We start from the raw sequence: 19,602 nt of genomic DNA, 5'->3' as shown, positions 1-19,602 counted from the left end.
TTCCACAGCCTTTTCCCACATACACACATTTATGCACACCATATGTATATGAATATGTGTGTGTGCACTTAACCAGGGAAATGAATATACTAAAACTAAGGACTATGGAGTAGACAGTTCCATATCACTTTTCCAAGGTGAGTAATAAAATATTACTCATCTTGTAAAAACACCTTTCCATGGCTCACATCCTTTACAGCATAAATAGTCTTTCCTATTCTAACCAGAGTCACACTCCTTCCTCCCATCCTTCTTTAGTGCACATAGCAGAAAAGATAAGAGTCTTCATACAGATTCTGCATAGGCTGATTTAACTGGTCTGTCAAGATTTAAATAGTGGATGTGAGACCCAAACAAATTAAAGTGCTACCACATCAGCACAACTTTCCCTGAATCGGGTTCAAAACTAGGTTTAAAAGAAGGGTCTGTCTCTCATGCAACTCTGTATTTCTATAGACTGATAGCTGAGGTGAACCTTGATGTTATGATTTCTGTTTTGTTCTATTTGTATTCCATAGGTTCTCTCTACTAATATGGACTCTCTCCATGGAATGGGAGAAGGAAAGGACAAAGACATCTAATCCAAGGGTTCTCAAACTTGACCATGCATCGGCATCACCTAGATGGCTGTTGAAACATAAATACTGGACCTATCCCCAGAGGGTCTGATTTAGTAAGTCTGGGCCTGAGTGAGAAATTGCATTTCTAATGGGTAATATTGACACTGATGGCCCATCTACCATACTTTGAAAACCACAGATCTAATCTAAACAGCAACCAATCAGATAACACTAATATTTCTAACTTGATTCCAAACACACCGGTTGCAAAGTATCAATCTAACATGAATTCCCAGGAATCTATGTATTGTTTCAAAAAAAGTTTGAGACAACATTGAATTAGGAAATGTCACAGTGTACCTCAACCTTCCAACTTCCTTTTTTTAAGAAAGAAAAAAGAAATACATCTGGCCACAGGGTCCTTCCTCCATGGTTTCAGTGGGATAGAGCTGATCAGCATGCCTTCTCTCCAGCTATGCTTCTTCATCTTAGGTTCACATTTGAATAACCTGGGAAGCTGTTAAAAACTGCAAATCCTAGGCTACAGCCCAGCCCAATTATATTAGAATGTCTGGGGTGGTACATACTTCCTGTATCAAATGGTAGGTGTAGAACTCTACCTCATAAAGTATCATGAGGAACAAATGAAATAGTAAAAGCAACATATATTACTACATTATTTATTAAGCATTTAAAGTGTGCTAGGCACTGTATTAAGTGATTTACAAACATTAGTCCATTTAAGGCTCATTTAGAAAATAGTGAGCACAGAATAGGCATCAAAAATCAAAGGAGAAATTTATACAGTGAATCACTTGTATAGAAAGAAGAGAATATATTAAGATTACATAGTAAAAAAAATAAGTTGAATTAATTTAAAACTTGGCTCTATCACTGACCAGCTGTGTTATCATGGGCAAAGACACAGTCTATTTACATAGGGTTTTAGTTTCCTCAGTTGTAAGATGGAGATAATAATATCACTGACTCTTTGGGCTGGAGGATTAACTCATCTAATTTAACACATGTGGGCTTCCAAGTGTTAGCTGTGGCATGATTAGAGCTTGTAAGTCATCACTCCCAGCCTTACAATAAGAGAAAGCTAGGTACATTAACTATAAATGGCTTTTTTTGGACCCATCAGAGAATGGAGGTTACAGGGCAAACTGCTACCCTGAAATCTGGAGAACCAGATGCATATCCAGGGTCACAGTTAAGAACTATCCACCCAAGTAGAAATGTTGAGGAATTTCTGGAGGCCAAGCTTTTCACAATATACCGGCATCGTAATAACAGTTGGGAAGTGTTTCCTTCCTTCTCGCTCTTTTTTTTTCTTTTCCTTAAAAGAGTTTCTGTATTTTCTTGCTAGTATTCCTTTTTCAAATGTGTGATAGAATTTGTCAGTGAATCCCTCTGGGCCTAGACATTTATTTGTGACTTTTCAAATTCCTTATGGAAGGCACACTTTCTGGGCTCTATTTCCTGGAACCTATAGCTTCTCAACTGAAGATCCAAGAAAGCTTCTTTCCTGGCTCTACAACAAAGCGGGGGAAGAATAATCATTGTGAGGTCCATAAAAAAGACTTACTCTTGAGGAGAAATGATTTTAGGGAACTTAGCTTAGAAAAAGACATTTCTCCCATTCAAGTACCCTCTAGCTATGCTGCTTACCTACAGGGGCAAATATACTTAGTAAATATGGATCACAGATTGAAGGGAATGGTGTAGAACTCTATCAGAGAAGGGAGTAAGGGTAGGGTGGGGATAAAATAGCTATTCCACTGAATGAACACTTGAGAAAGTCACAGCCCAGGGACAGGGCTCACTAAAAGACTAGACTTAATTGGAAGATTAAATAATGCTGCCCTTCCCCACACCTCAATACTATGACAATAGAGCTCTAACTTAAATTAGTGTATTATGGATGAAAGAGCTGCAAGATGCACAGTCTAAGTGGCTGGATTTAGGGAAGATCAAGACCAAAACATGGACACTAGGGGAACTTCAATCCTCCAGCACTAATAACTATGAAGAAGTACGAAGCACAGCCCTACAACTAGTCAGATTAACATAACATATCACATTAGAAATCTATTGCCTTCAATTTCTGGTGCTCAATAAAATGTGTCTGGATTTCAAAAAATTATAAGGCATACCAACAGATAAGAAAAAATGAAACAAACATCAGGATCAGTCTCAGATGTAATACAGATGTTAGAATTATCAGAGAATTTTAAATATTGATGAGTATGACAAGGGCTCTAATAGAAAAAGTAGACAATATGTGAGAACAGATGGAGAATGAGAATAGAGAGATGAAAACATTTTGAAAGAATCTAAAGGAAATGCTAGCAATCAGAACCATAGTAATAGAAATGATTTAATATACTGGAAATTTATGATGTTCAAAATATTACCTGGAACATAGTAAGAAGAAGATGATTGTTGACTATATAAGGTAAAGCTGATAAACCCTTTTGAGGAATAACAAGGCAAGGAGAAGCGCTCAAGGGTTCTTTTGATCACAGAAGTAAGGGAGACAAACAGAATAGAGGTTTTACCAGAAAAGGTGCATCTTCAGTACTATGGACTGAATTGTTCATATGCCCCCAAATTCATATATTGAAGCCTAATCCCTGATGTGATTGTATTTAGAAATAGGGCCTTTAGGGAGTATTTAAGGCTGACTGAGGTCATAAAATAGGGATCCTGATTCAAGAAGACTAGGATCCCTATAAGAAGAAGAAAGATCAGGGATGCAAGAAAGCTATATAAGAACACAATGAAAAGGCAGCATCTGCAAGCCAAGGATAGAAGCCTCAGGAGACACGAACTCTACCAACACTTTGATGTTGGACTTTCAGCCTCCAGAACTGTGAGAAAGTAAGTCTCTGTGGTTTAAGCCATCCATTCCATGGCACTTTGTCATGGCACCCCTAGCAGAGTAATACATTCAAGAAAGGTTTAAATATCATCCCTAGTTGCCCTGGGTCCCTTCCTTAGGATGATGATTTACAAGTGATAAAGAACATGCAAACAAAGTAAAGAGACATCAGAATTTGGTCCATATTCAGTCTAACTCCATTTAGAAGAGATATTTAGGGAGAAGTGTGACTGATGTTTGTGCTGAAAAAAATATAAAGATAGAATGAGCTGAAAAGTTAAATAGTGAAATTGATCCTGAAGAAGAACAAAAATACAAACAATGGGACAGAATGAATATTTAAAACAATAATATAATAAATTTGCCCAGAAATACAGGATTTTAATCTACATATCCAAAGGCCCCAACAGGGTATCTGTTAAATTTAACCAATACTAATCAACTCTAAGACATATCCTAATCAGAAATAGTCTGATGGGATTTTGATATTGACTGCATTGAATCCATAGATAAATTTGAGAATTGCCATGTTAACACTACTGAGTATTTCAATCCATAAACACTGTATGTCTCTTTTTATTTAGATCTTCCTTAATTTCTTTCTGCAATTTTTTGAAGTTTTTAGTCTACATATCTTATATTTAGTTAATCTCATTCCTATTTATTTTGTTCATTTTAATATAATAGTGAATTGAATTATTGATTTCATTTTCAGATTGGATTTTTTTACTGGTATATGGAGATACAGTACTTTTGTGCACACATCTGGAATCCTGTTATCTTACTAGGCTTGCTTATTATAGTCATTGGTAGATTCCTTAGGAAGTTTCTTCCACACTGTATGGCTTTAATTAATTTTTCTTGCCTTTGGCACGGACTAGATCCTCCAGTACACTGTTTAGCAGAAAGGTCAGGGTGGACAGCCTTATTTGTTTCTGAACTTAAGGGGAAGAATTTCATTTTTTATCATTAAAAAATGTGTTAGCTAGGGTCTTTTCATAGACATCCTTTATCACTTTGAAGAACTTGCTTAAAAGTTTGTTGAGTTTTTTTTCCCCTCTCACCATGAATAGGTTTTGGATTTTTTTTCAAGTGCTCTCTCTTTGTGTATTGAGATCATCATGTGTTTTTGTTCTTCATCAGTACACTTTCAATACATTAACTTTCAAGTGTTCAATCAACTTCATATTCTTTACGTAAACTCATTTAGCCATAGTAAACCTTTTTATCTATTATGGGCTTTGATTTGCTAATTTTGTTAAGAATTTTCATCTATGTTTATGAGTAATATTGGTCTGTAGTTCTCTTTTCTTATGATGCTTTAGTTTTGCCTCCTCAGTGAGTTAAGAAGTGCTCCCTCCTCTTTTTCCTGAAAAAGTTTGTGCAGGATTAGGATTCTTCCATAAGAAAGGAAAAAAAAAAATGATAGATTTCAACAGGAAAGCCATCTGGGCCAAGACTTATTTTGTGAAAAGGATTCCCATCCTCCCCATTCCCCACCCCTGACTTCAGTGTCTTTATTTGATGAGTCAATTCAGATTTTCTATTTTTTCTTGAGAGATTTTTGGTAAGTTGTGTCTTTCTAGGAAATTCTCTATTTTGTCTTAATTGCCTAATTTGTTATCACAATTTTTCAGAGGATTTTTCTCATCATTCTATTAATATCTGTAGGATTGAAAGTAATGTCCTAATTTTATTCCTATTTTTTGGTGATTTGGGCTTTCTTTTCTTTTTCCTAAGAAGAGAAGGGATCTAGATAAGAAAAGGGGAAAAAAAAAAAAAAAAGAAAAGGAGTGATCCTAAAGTCAGCCAATGGAGAAGAAATAGACACAGGCATAGGGATAAGAGAAAGACTTAGGGATAATAATAGTCAGCAGTTGTGAGGAATCACATGAAGAATGGAGAGAGAGGAAAAGTCAATGGTATTTCCCAAATTATAGCATTGGCTTTCTGGGCAGATGGTAATGCCATTTGACAATCTCTGGATCCCAAAAGAGAAAGCCAATTTGAGAGCAAAGACCGGTTGGTTTTGCCTTCAAATTGCAAGATCTTAATAGAGAGAGGTAACAATTTAACATAAAATTACAGATTCTGCCACTTTTTTTTTTTTTTAACGGGGAGTAAGTGATGATAACATTTTAATAGTTTAGTCTAAAGGATATTTTGGAAGAGAGTAAACTTGAAGGACATCCGTAGGAATCAGGATGCTTGACTATCCCCAGTAGCTTTTCCCACATTTCTATTCCTGGCATCCACATTTGTGGCATTTTGCTCTGCTCTATTGTTGACTGCTTATTAAATCCCTCATAAAAGGTCATGAACACATTTTGTTCACCTGAGACCAAGTCATACCTAGGGAAATAGCACCATGAAGAACATCATTGTATTAACCATGTTCTTTTATTTTCTGTATTCTGCTTTGATATCTGGGGCCTTGCTGACCCTCTCAAGGTAGCAATTTCCTAAGAAAGCAAAGAAAGTGGTAAGCTCGTTTTTCATATGCAAACCAACCAATCCAGAGCCTGCACCCACCCTACACACCTCCTTTATCAGGCTATCAGATCCAGGCCATTAGCCACCTGCCATAATTACCTCAGGGCAGGAGTTGAACAACTAGGGAGAGGCTCTACACTCCAGAGCCCACTGAAATGACTCAAACTAGCCAGTTTAAATCTTGCTTATTGTGCCTCATTTCTTCCTTCCCACAAAAACCCTAATAAAGGCTCTAACACACAGTTTCTCCTGCTCCCTCTGCTTCCTGATCTATCCCTCCCAGTCCTTTCCTGTATGGACCCTCAGGGCATGGTGTGCTCCCTCCTCTTGAGATCTTTGAAAAACTATCTCTTCAAAGGAGTCATCTCCTGATCTTTGGACTTTGCTATATCTAAATAAACACAAAACCTGTATTTAAAACAATCAATGAGCAATCTCACAGACCACAAGAATAAATTAGGTCTATGTGTGCCTGAGGCACAGAGGAATATGCCTGTACATATTCAAGGCAATTTTTCCTCTATTACTAACTCTCCACCATGGTTGTATCCGGGAAATTTGAAATAAAATGGTTCCCACAACAGCAGAGTATAAATGACTTTTAGAAAAGTATTTGGGACCTAATTATTTCTGTCAAATCCCATGAGTGTTAAGAGACTGATTACAGAAAAGCTACCCTATTGTCTTATTTGCTGGATTCGATCTCATCTTGTTCTCTCTGTGGCACAAGACTAAGGAGGTAGGAGCTAATTTTCTTCCATCACTGTGTGAATACCTTCTCCATCCAAGCATTATTTAACATATTTGATGAGATCATATGACAAAGCATTCCAAGTACAAGTGTGTGTGTTGGGGTGTAAGAAAGATGAAGGGAGACAGGTGATTCCTTCTGATCAGGTCAACAGAATAAATGTCTCACTAGGAGGATGAGATGAGAGGTTATCTGCTATATCTACACTGTCAGTTACATTTCCTGTATGCCTCTCCCTAGAGAAACAGGTGTATGTCACATGCTAGGTAAAATATGTTTATAAATTACAGTGTATATTTATTGTACAAAGGGTCCATCACTTGTACCTGTTAATCAAACAAAGAAGTATTGATTAGGTATAATGTGGCAGGAAAAAAATTGCCTGAGTGAGCTTACATTGGATAGCAAATTATGGGCAATTTAAAAAAATCACGGGTGATTTTGACTATCCTGGATGTTCACCTTTCAACTGACTTTAGTACCTAAGATTCAAGCAAGACTAGACTTTGCTCTACATGGCACTCTGTGGACCAAAGACTAATATTACAGAATCAAAGAAGTATGCAGGCTACAGGCCCTCTAAGCTCATTTATGCACTCTTGCAGAAACATGAATGAATAAAGCAAAAATAGCTAAAATCTAGAGTAAATATCAAATGAAAAGACTATCCAGTATATGTCAATTGAATCTTGATAAACAGAGTCCACAAGAGAGGAGAAGAATAAAGGAAATCCTACATTTGTAAAATGTAAGGGAGAAGAGAAAAAAACATCTGAGAAATGTCTCTCTGCTCACTCTATTGAGGCATGTAAGCTAGTAAAAGGATAGGGAGATGTTGCAACTTCCATGAACACTCAGAGCATGTAGATATGATGACCCTGCAATATCACTTCTGGACACACAAGAGAAATACTTGCACATGTGCATGAAATACTATATTCATTTTCTCTGTAGCTTTGCAAAAATGTGAAAATTATAGCAATGAATCTGAACTACTTGGAATAACATAGCTAGATATCCAATAATTATGACTAAGGGAGAAAAGAAAATTATGAAATAATACACACCATATGATACTATTTATGTAACTAAAACAAATGTAGAAAAATTCAATGTATTATTAAATCAACATTATGCAATGAAACCAAAAGTTACTTCTGGAGAAGTTGAGAGAGAAACAGGATTGATTAACTGATTAATTACTTGTGTAATTTAAAAAAATATATATAAAAACAGTAATTATACATAGACATCTTTAGTAACTGGAAGCAATATGACAGCTACCAAGAAGGATTAATTACAAAGAGGAGAACTATGAATGCTATCTTTGGTTTTGTACTTTTCAGATTTCTTCTCCATCAATCAAAACTTTAACTTTCCCTAACTAAAAAAAAAAAAAAAAAAAAAAAAAGTAATTAAATTTTGAAAGCACAAAGCATAGCTGGGGGTCAATAGGAAGGACATTTGGATTGAAATACCATAAAGAAGATACTAGAAGATGGACTCAAAAAGACAAATTGGTGCTGGGCTCCAGAAACCTTTAAATACAAGGTTAAGAAGTTTGGACTACATCCTCCACCCACTGGGAAGCATTACTTGTTTCTGTGTGGGAGAATGTCATGGAGCAAAAGGATAAATCCATATCCATTCTTCACCCCTACCTCTCAAAGAGTATCTTTTCACTATCATCTCTGACTTGATAGAACTCTGAAAGGTTTAAGAGGCTGGGTAGGAACTTTAAAGACATGTTATCTCCTCTCCAAGGGGGTGACTGTTTAAAGAAGGATTTCAACTCTTAAGACTTTAAAAAGCACATTAAGAATTGCCTCCTACCTCTCCTGGCTCACCTTTATTCCATAGCATGAACGCTCCTAAAAGGCACTTGAAGATGATGATGCTTTTTCAACTGTAAGTAGCAAGCATGTTCAGCTGTCAGCAGGGAAAAGTGTGATCACGTTTCTTTCATCTCTGTGGCCTCTTAGGTCCTGTCTTTCAAAGCAAAAGTGAGCAGTAAACCCTTGTTGAAAGGAAGAAAACAAGCATGAATACGATAACTGGAAAAAAAAAAAACAAAACAGTTAACATCCTTTCTGAAAGCCTGGGATGTTGCTGAATTAAACTACACTGAATGGTGAAAAGCTAGGAGACAGATCCAGTTAGATTTCTAGGATTCATCATGTACCATGTTCCTATGGCTTAGCACCAAAGCACATGATAATGAGTGAATAAATAAATTAATGATCCACAGAAAAGGGTTAAACATATATGTCATCAAACAGAAAGGAGGAATGCCTTGCCTCTCCTCTACTCCTCTTCTAAATTTTGGCTCAGAATGGCCAAAGAAAGCATCACAAGAAAACAGCCCAGAGGAATAAAGCTATCAAGATAAAACAAAAAGTAAGTAAGCCAAAGGAGGAGAGGCACCATCAGGTAGTTAAGCCTGACCAGACAACTAGCGATTTCTGTAACTGATGGATTTCAATCTGCACACTTTACTGTCCATCCCTTCTCCCATCATGTGTAGTAAAGTGCCTCCTACACGCCCGGCACTGCTCTGTGCCCTGGGGATTGGTAGTGAAGCCAACAAAACTCCTACCCTCATGGAGCTTACATTCTGGTAGGAGTAACAGAGAAGCAAATACATACCATCCTGGTAAACTCATTTCAGGGGTGAGGATACCATATCCTGAGTGTAAGCAACTTGCCTAGATTCCTGTGCTCTTGATGATCTCTCTTGTCATCTGGAAGGTACCTCACTAGCCCACAATAAAGACACTTCACAGAGGTCATTTTTGCCTATGCCTTTAGTAGTTATACACAAAATTTGCCTTATAAACAGCAAATTGTTTTGTGTAGGAGCCAGTCAGTAGCTTGTTTTCTGAATTTGAGTGAAATACAAAATACTGTCACTAGAGGGCAAGTTGACATATACCTTTAGAAAGGAAGAAAGAAAGAAGGAAGGAAGGAAGGAAGGAAGGAAGGAAGGAAGGAAGGAAGGAAGGAAGGAAAAAAAAAGAAGAAAGACAGAAGAAAGAAAAAATAAAGAAATAAAAAAGAAAGCAAGAAAAAAGAAGAAAGAAAGAGAGTAGAAAGAGAGAAAGAATAAAGAAAAGAAAGCCCGAACAAGAAAGAAAGCAAGAAAGAACGAAAGCCCCCCCAGAAAAAAAGAAAGCAAGACAAGAAATCACCATAAAAAGAAGAAAAAAGAAAAAGAAAAAGAAAGAAAGAAAGAAAGAAAGAAAGAAAGAAAAAAGACAACACTACAACAACACTGGAAACAGAAAGCCTTGAATCAGCCTCTATTTACTACAACCATCTCATTTTTATTAAAATTATATGCAGAATTGTGACTAGCAAGTGGTGTCCTAACACACTTCTTACCAAACATTATACAAAGTTTAGTTGTCAAATTACAGCAGATAACCTCTTTCCGTCAACACTACAGACACACTGGTTCTTCATATTTAATTTTAATAATAAGGATTATAATATATTAGGCTTAACAGAAATCGGATTTTGGTCATTCTCTTCTTTGTCTACCTGAGGAACGCCCACTCTTCTTCCAAGGATGAGCTCACTCTGCTTTTCACAGACTTTTCGTCTCCTCTTTCCTGAGAGACTTGCTCTCTTTCACCTGGTGTACACTGTGGGCAGCTGCCACTTACCATCACCCTGTAAGGAGGAAATGATGACTTCCCCATTAGACACATGGAGTACACTGAAGCCCAGAGTGGTTGGGAGGCTACAGTTCTGCCACCAAGAAACCAGTATGGTCATTTGTTAACAGATGCTTTCACTAGACTTTATGTAACTTGAGGGCAAGGATCATCAACACATCCCTGGAGGTCCTAGGATTTTGACTAAAATAGGTTTCATGCTCCATAAAGAGCAGACAAATACTCTATGACCTCTTAAAATATCTCCTTTGCAGGTCTGTGGTGAGGGTGGGATGACATGATGTATGAGAAATATCCAGTCGCACACCTGGCACAGAGCCAATACCTAAGAAATTCTGATTATTATTATTATTATTGGCATATTGTTGGTCTTATGATATGATGTCAGTCAGCTGTTATTGTAAGTTAAAATTCAAATTTCCCTCCATGGCTCGGCAAGATCTGTCCTCCGCCTGAATCTCCAACTCGGGCTTTTGCCTTATCCCCAAGTCCCAGGCCACACTGCTCACTCTCTGATCCTTAAATGTGCCAAGCTGGTCCCCACCTCAGGCCCTTAGTGCATGCTCTTCCTTTAGCCAGGACCACTGTTGTCCGACTTTGCATGGACATCACTTCTGTTCTTTCAGGCTCATTTCAGCTGTAACCCCCTCCAGGAAACCATCCTGGACTAGCCTGCAGAATCATCCTCTTCTCCTCCTGCCCTGCCTCAACCTTTATCTCCCTCCTTCCTAAAACTAAGCATGGTTTGAGATTCTTTTATCCATCTGTTTGTTTTTGTGTCTCTTTCAGATTTATGTACCAGTGCTTACTACATACACCGTTACAGTCTCAGTGCTTTTACACACTGGAAGCCATCACTAGTAATTTTTCGTTTCTTTGTTTGTTTAGAAGGATGAATACATAGAGAAAAGAACAAATAATTACCAAATGTGAAAACCTGAGGCCTGGACAATAAAAAAGAACCAGAGAAAAGAATAGGTGCTGTTACAGGTTAAATTCTATTCCCCAAAATGGTATGTTGAAGTTCTAACCCCAGGTAACTGTGAATGTGACCTTATTTGGCAATAAGGTCTTTGTTGATGTGATCAGATTAACATGAAGTCATTAGAATGGGTCCTCTGATATGATTACAGTCCTTATAAGGAGAGGGACATCTGGATTCAGACACACACAGGTACACATGGAAGAAAGCCATGTGAAGACACAGACAGAAAAAAGACAATAATATAAAGAAAGGGGCAGAGATTGAGGTGTGCTGTCACAAACCAAGGAACATATGGGGTTACCAGAAGTCTGATTCTCCCCAAGAGCCCTCAGAGAGAGCATGGTCCTGCTTCTAGCTTCCACCAATGGAAGAACATTTTTCTGTTTGTTTGTTTGCTTGTTTTTCAGCCAGCCTACATGTGGTATTTTGCTATGGCAGCCCTAGGAAACTGATCAAGTGGACAGAATGTGGAAGGGAGATACACACAGGCTTGGAATCACACACACCAGATTTGAACCCCAGCTGTGATAATGCAAGATGTTTGCTGCTAATGTCTTTACAGACTAACACACACTTTTAGAAAAAGAAATTCTTATATTTGTTTCCCTGTCCCAAAACTCCCATGAAACAAGCAACAGAGCTCTAAAAGCCAAGATACTAGTGGGCTTTCCCTCTACCACCAGGGTGACCTCTGTTGATCTCTATCCTTGGGTCTGGGTGAAATGGGGACTCAGGTAACTCCCCACTCCAATCTATGTAAACTGGAAGTGGCTCTATATGCTTCCCAGTCCTCTGACCAACTCTGCTGAAGCCCTGTGAGTTCCTCTCACAGCTTTACTGCCACACCAACCCTTGGCAGTTCCTGGGCTGGGAGGATTTCTGGAACTCCAATTCAACATTTAAAAGGATAAGCACCCAAACCTGCTCTTTCACCAAAGCTCTAAGCTAAGCCTGAGGTAGAGTCGGTTCCTGGATTTTTGTCTTATTCTTTCTTCCTTATTAGCCACACTTATAATTTATATGGAATCTACTGTGTTACTCTGAGCAGAAAGCAGGAAAGCTTAGAGAGTCATACACTAAAGTTAGACATGACCCTCACTTCATAGAATTGCTGTAAGCAATTGCTGTATTGCTCAACACCAAGACCTGACACTGGCATTCTGTTGTGCTCTTGCCACTCTTCCTAATGGCACTGAAACCTCAGCCTGAGAGCTCAGAAATATTTATTTTCAGATTCCATTTAAATAGACATCAAGTGCTAATGATTGGGCATTAGCATAGCTCAGAGTTGGCTGAATATGGAAGACCAAGTACTCATTCAACATGCAAGATGAAAGGAGAGTCAGAGGGGAATATCTACTCAAGCACCACTCAACTTTCCCAGATTAAAACAGGATACCTACTCCCTGCAAACCAGCTTGATCCCCAAAATGGAAAACAAACAAACAAACTGTCAAATCTGAAAATTTGAAAATATATGTCACACTTCACAATGCATCAACTTTGGCAAAGGATACACATGGGTTTGGAGGCAAAGGATCTAGACACCACTTTTGGACCTTGTATGCAACAGCTGAACGCCAAGCAATAGTAACAACAAAGGCAGCATTTACTGGGCCAGTCCCTGTTCTTAGCACCTGCTACAAATTAGCTCTTGTACTCCTCATAACACCTCCATGAGATTGGCATTATTTGTCCTCACTGTGTAGATGAGAACATTGAGGCACAATCCACATGATACCTGAGTCCTTGGTCTTAGTCAACCACCACCAACACTGCTTCTCTAAGACCAGTTATAGGTTTGTGAGCATCTACCTATACTACACAATGTGCTTTCACAGCTTATCTCCCTGAGGTAAACTATAAAAAGGTATCACTAATCTGTCTGACAAGTTTGAGGTGATATTTGTAAGCATTTTGTAAGCCATCAAGATTTTTACAAATATTATTTCTCTAAGGACATTTGGAATTAGCAAAAAGATTACTGGACTTGGGATCCCTGGGTGGCACAGTGGTTTGGCGCCTGCCTTTGGCCCAGGGCACGATCCTGGAGACCCGGGATCGAATCCCACGTCAGGCTCTCGGTGCATGGAGCCTGCTTCTCCCTCTGCCTATGTCTCTGCCTCTCTCTCTCTGTGACTATCATAAATAAATAAAAATTAAAAAAAAAAAAAAGATTACTGGACTTTCTAATAAAAAGCACTGCAATGTTTTGAGCATACTCCTCTGAGTTATCTGCTTTTAGCCTTTCATTGCCCTTGAACTCCACTACAGCTCTGCAAGTTAGATATAACCTGTAGCATTGCAAAACGAGACCTATGGCTGGGCAAATATATTGTTTGGTAGAGGTCCAGTTGACTTCACTCTTTTCCCATGGTGTCCATTTGCACCCTCATTTCAATCTTTTCCTACTTCACATAAATTTGTACCTCGTAGACTTTTCCTGGGAACCTGTTATAAAAAATGTCTGATTCATCCTCTACTAATAGGCTAAGAAAAATCTAATGTGCTCATGTGTACTTTTTTGTATTTGAAAATTATTCTTTAATATTATTTATTATTACTAAGAAAGACTTTAAAACTATTTTGGCATACTAATTATGTATGCACATGAGTCATCAATGCTTCATAAACACACTTACTTCCCTTTGCATTATATTTAATAGTGGATGGAAACTGGTAGAGTGCATACCTTGATTTACTTTCACATACAGTTAGTATGCATGTATAATACCGTAGAGTTGCTGCATCCTGGGTTAAAAAAAAATGTGGTTAGTCTGCGAAGAGGTGGAGATTTTTTTTAAATTTTATTCATTTATTCATGAGAGACACAAAGAGAGAGGCAGAGGCACAGACAGAGGGAGAAGCAGGCTCCCCGCAAGGAGCCCCCCCGCAGGACTCTATCCCATCCCTGGGATCATGCCCTGAGCCGAAGGCAGACACTCAACTGCTGAGCCACTCAGGTGTCCTGAGGTGGAGATTTCTATGAGAATGCAGAAACATATTAACTGTCAAAAGATTTTGTCCTACAAATCTAAACAACAACAACAAAAACCCCTCAGTGTAAATGTCAGGGCAGATGATACAGGAACAGGTTTCAGAGCTAGCATCTAAGCAAATCTGTACTGACTTGCTGGAGAAAAAAAAATCTAAGATAACAAAGCCGCCACTCAATACACAAGATGGCCAGATGAGATACTGAAAAGAAATCATCTAATAAAACACAGCTTGAAAAATAAATAAATAAATAAATAAATAAATAAATAAATAAATAAATAAATAAAAAATAAATAAAACACAGCTTGAAGTAGAAGAATGAGGTAAGAGAAATGGGTGAATCCATGCTATCAGCAGATAGCTGATAAACCCAGAAAGAGAAGGGCAAAATTCTGAAGAGACGTTCCACAGGAAAAAAAAAAAAAATCAACTTAGAAATGAAAAATAGCACTGAAAACTAGAGTGGTAACAATCTAGCTGAGAAAGACAGGAAAAATAGGTGGCTGAGAGATGTACTTGGTCTAAAAAAAATAAAACAGAAATGGTTGTGATATTATCTATTTTACTTGCAAGGAATATGCAAGCTCAAAGCTATTTTCAAAAGGCTTTAGAAAAGACATATAATTTATCCCTTTCATTTCTTTGAAATGGGAATACCAATAAAGCTGCAGAAAGTGGGCACCCAATCAAATACACACTGTAGGCCCTTCTACAAAATACCTAGCAAGGGGTGCCTGGGTGGCTCAGATGGTTAAGCACTACCTTCCGCTCAGGTCATGATCTTAGTCTTCAGTTGGAGCCCCACATTGGGCTCCCTGCTCAGCTGGGAGTCTGCTTCTCCCTCCACTCTCCCTCTGGTCATGCTCAATCACTCTCTCAAATAAATAAAAAAAATCTACCAAGACAACCCAATGCCCTTAAATAAAATACAGTTCACAGTGAACAGAAACTAAAGCAGAGGTCTTGGCTGCACCGCAGATACACCTGAGGAGCTTCAGAAATACTGATGCCTGAGTTTCACACCCAGAAGTTCTAAATGACTTTGCGTCTTCTTCAAAGATTCCTAGGTGATCCTATTACACAGCCAAGACTGAGAGTCAAGACTGTACACTAAAGCAGTGGTTTTCAAACCTTAGTGTGCTTTAGGATCTCCACCATAGATGCTTGATCTCATCTCCAGAATTTTGGATTTAGTAGATCTAGGGTAGGCTTGGAGAACTGGCATTTCTAACAAGTTCCCAGATGACCTGAGTGCTGGAGGTCCAAGGGATGACATTTTGAGAACACTGGACTGAAAGAGGTAACAATCAAACACAATGTGTGAAATTGGATCAGATTCTGATTTTAAAACAAACAGCAAAAAATGTTACATGGACAACTGGGGAATATTGAAGGTAAATTAGAAATCAAGTATTATGATGGGATTTTTCACTCTTATAGGTTTCATAAGTCATTTTGGATCATGGATAAGTAAGTCCTTATTCTGAATACTGAAAGAAGGTAACCAATGTTTCCTGAATTTTTGACCATAGGACTAATTTCTAACTATTTCACACAACTCAATTGCTGTAACATTACTTTGAGATATAATTTAACTCTTCTATTATGTAATTTAGGAGCATTTGTTTTATACTCCCTCCAAAAAACAGTCCATTTTTTAAGTTTGAGATATGTCCATTGAGTTCTTTTTTTTTTTTAAGTAGTTTCCATGCTGGGCTCAAACTCAGGACCCTGAGAACAAGACCTGAGCTGAGACCAAGGATTAACTGACTGAGCCACCTCGCTGCCCCCTGTTTAGCTCACTTTTTAATCATAAATACCTACTATCGATATGTAATACTTACTGATTGTTCTTGAATACACCTTATCACAACCAGAGGCCCCTGAGCAGAAGAGAAACTCACTTGTAAGCAGCATACAATTTTTTAACTCTAAAAACTGCAATACAGAAAACAAATCTGTTCATATATCAGTAAAAAGAACACTTAATTGAAATGAGATTTTTTTTCCCCCTGAAGTCTGGGTTCTCATATAGAATTTTTCCAGTTTTGCATCATTAATAGGAACATAACATTGTCTGGGCTTTCATAAATCCTGAAGGACATCAGTAACAAAAGCTGTCATATCCAGAAAAAAAAAAACCAAACAGACTAAAAAACTAATCCTCCCAAAATGTGTCCATGAAAAGTCATGCTTTATTTTATTACTTGACGACCCAAAACCCATCCAATATTGATGTCAGCTCTACATATTTTATCTATCCCGTCAAGTCCTATCATTTCTGCTCCTGCTTTTGAATTCCCAACCTTCTGCCATAGTCTAAGCATTTATCAGCTTCCATTGAAACGTATTCCACTTACTGGGCTACCTGTCTCTAATCTCCCATCCATCTTTTCAATCCATCTACACACTATTGCCAGAATGATATTTCTAAATCAGGAATTGGCAAACTATTACCTTCGGGCCAAAACCGAATTTTGTCTTTTTTTTAAAATAAATTTTTATTAGAACACAGACATAATCATTCATTTATGTATTATTCATAGCTGCTCTCATGCTATAATAGTAGAGTGAAGCAGCAAAAAGGTGATGCCACAAACTTGATAATACTTGCTCTTTTGGCCTTTATAAAAAAAAATTGCAGATCCCTGATTTAAATCCTTGGTACAAAAAGTGCATATCCGTTGCACATATATAGACAAGGATTATTTTGCATTACTGTTGTTATAATCGCTTCTCGGCCTTTTGGCTAAGATCAAATGTACTGTTAGTTATAATTCATTGAGTTGCAAACTTTCACCTGTAAGGTGATATGCATAGTTTTCCATTGTAGTCATCTAGGATTCTTTTCTGCTTATTCCAAATTTCCTTTCCTGGTGAGACTTGTTCACCTCCCCAAGAGCAACATCAGGAAGCAAGTCATAAGTTTCCACTGTTCACAAGCTCTGAAGACCCCTGCTCTCTCTTTTCTCTGGAGGCATCTCTCCTTTTAGCTTGGCAACATCTCCCTTTGCTAATGCATCATCTTTATAATGACTTGGCCTTAGGGGGAATAAAAGCCCAAAGGAAAAAGGGAAAAGGAAAGTAAACATATGCCATTGTTCACCAGCATAACCTCTCTTCAAGCAAAAAAGAATTAAACAAAAGGTCTGCAAAGAGTGTGGTCTGCAGAGAAAGAAAACACAAAGTAATACCCCGATAAATGATCTCAGCATGCTGAGAAGTCTGTAGAAGAGAAGCAACTAGAAGCAAGTTCTGACTAGAATCCACCTAATAGCTTTACCCCTAGGTCCCCTGAATTCCTGTTGGCCAGAGAGAGATTTAGGAGACCTAGTTCATAGTTCATGATAATTTATTCATTCTGACCTGACTGCACAGGATAACTGAGCTTCTGCTATTTTCAAAAACACAAATCTCACCTGGAACCTTAACTTTAATAATGAGTTCCAGCTCTTTGCTTCCCACATATGCCCTACAAATTCTTTCAAAGATTAAATGTCATTACTGAGTAGGAGTGGAGGGGTGCTTATCTTCCTCTGGCTAGAATTCCTCCCCAAATGAACTGCATTCTCCTAATGGAGTTCTGGGTCTTGTTGTAGTCTTACCTGTTATTTTTCTCCCACTGAACCTGAGCTATCCACCCACCGCTGGTGTCCAGTGGTTTCAAACTTACTCCCTTTTTGTGGAGCTCCACTTTGCATACATGCTAGACTTCCCTTTGCCAGCCACATGTTGTACCTGCCATCCATGTCTTTCACGATGTAGTGTTCTCTCTTGAATTCCCTGTGGGACCCCTGCCACTCACTCCCTTCCTTTTCCCTTAGCTCCATCTACCTGTGCCACAGGGGCTAATTCTTCAGGGTCAGCTCTTAGTCAGTCCTTCTATTCTCAGCAACACTGTTGAGAATTGGCATAAGCCCATCTGTACACAATTCTGAGGTCTTTTTTTGGTGGCTGGCACTACCACTGGAAGATATAGGGTGGTTGTCAGCTACCTACCTATAACCTCATTATCAATTTCCAACAAAAACGAGTCTCAGATCAAATTTTGCCTTATTCACACATTTTTAAACAAAAATTTATTAGCAAATGGGAAAAACTAGTTCATACAGCTGTTCTGTACATTGCTACAGCCCCAGTTCCCTATTCTTTTAGAGGTTCTAACCACTAGGTTGTCATAAAAGGTTCACTAAAAGTAGATATGACAATATCCCAGAGGTATTATGTATGAGTGAGCCTCAAGTCAGCATTAGCAACCAGAAATGTCCTGGGTCTGTACCCAGGATCATCTTCACACCTTCCCTAAGGATTCAGATTGGAGACCCCACTAGAGTATTTTTCCCCCACTAGACTATTTTTAATGCAGATTTTAACACACATATAAATGCAGGAAAATAATCCCTATATGCCCATTGCCAACAACTATTGGTATTTTACCAATTTTGTATCATCTATCCTCCTAGGTGATTTGTCTTGCCTTTTTCTTTTTTTCTTTTTTCTTTTTTTTTTTTTTTTTTTTTTGTCTTTGGTAGATGTGGCTGGAATTTTTAAATGCAAGTCCCAGATTCAAGATATGTCATTTGATCTGTAAGCACTTACATGGGTATCTCTACTAGGTAAGGGGTTAAAGGAAATTTAACCACAATACCATTGTTGCTCCTAACAATTAATATTTTACTATCATCTATGTCCAGTTTATATTCAGATTACCTCAAATGCCTTAAAGATAAATTTTTATAGTTTACGTCTTTGAATGAGGACCCAAACAAGCCACAAGCCTCACTGAGATTCTTATGCTCTGGCTTTGCAAGAGGAAAGACTGTATGTATACACATAGACAAACACACACACACACACACACACACACACACACATAACATATATATGTAGTGTGCCTTGGCTGAAATATCACAATATGAGATAGATAATAGATATCATACATATGATATTTTAGCCAAGCCACACAATTTGAATTCTGTTAATTTCATAGAGGAGAACTCCTTTCTATCAACATTTTGCTGATTAACAAGCAACTACTTTCACCAGTAAACTTATTTATTAGGCAAATTGGCAAAAAAATGTGCTACTCAGAGCTAAGTGTAGCTGACGACCTTGTAGTAGGCATCCTTAGAGTAGAGCTTTTTCCAGTAATGATACTAGCTGACCATCATAGAGTCTAAATCTTTAATCAAAGGATGCCTGGGTGGCTCAGTCAGTTAAGCATCTGACTTCTGCTTAGGTCACGAGTTCAGGGT

Source organism: Canis lupus, chromosome 20 (genome assembly GCF_011100685.1).
Source record: "Canis lupus familiaris isolate Mischka breed German Shepherd chromosome 20, alternate assembly UU_Cfam_GSD_1.0, whole genome shotgun sequence".
NCBI lineage: Eukaryota > Metazoa > Chordata > Mammalia > Carnivora > Canidae > Canis > Canis lupus.
The sequence above is the reverse complement of the archived record's forward strand: the minus strand, read 5'-3'. Positions refer to the sequence as shown.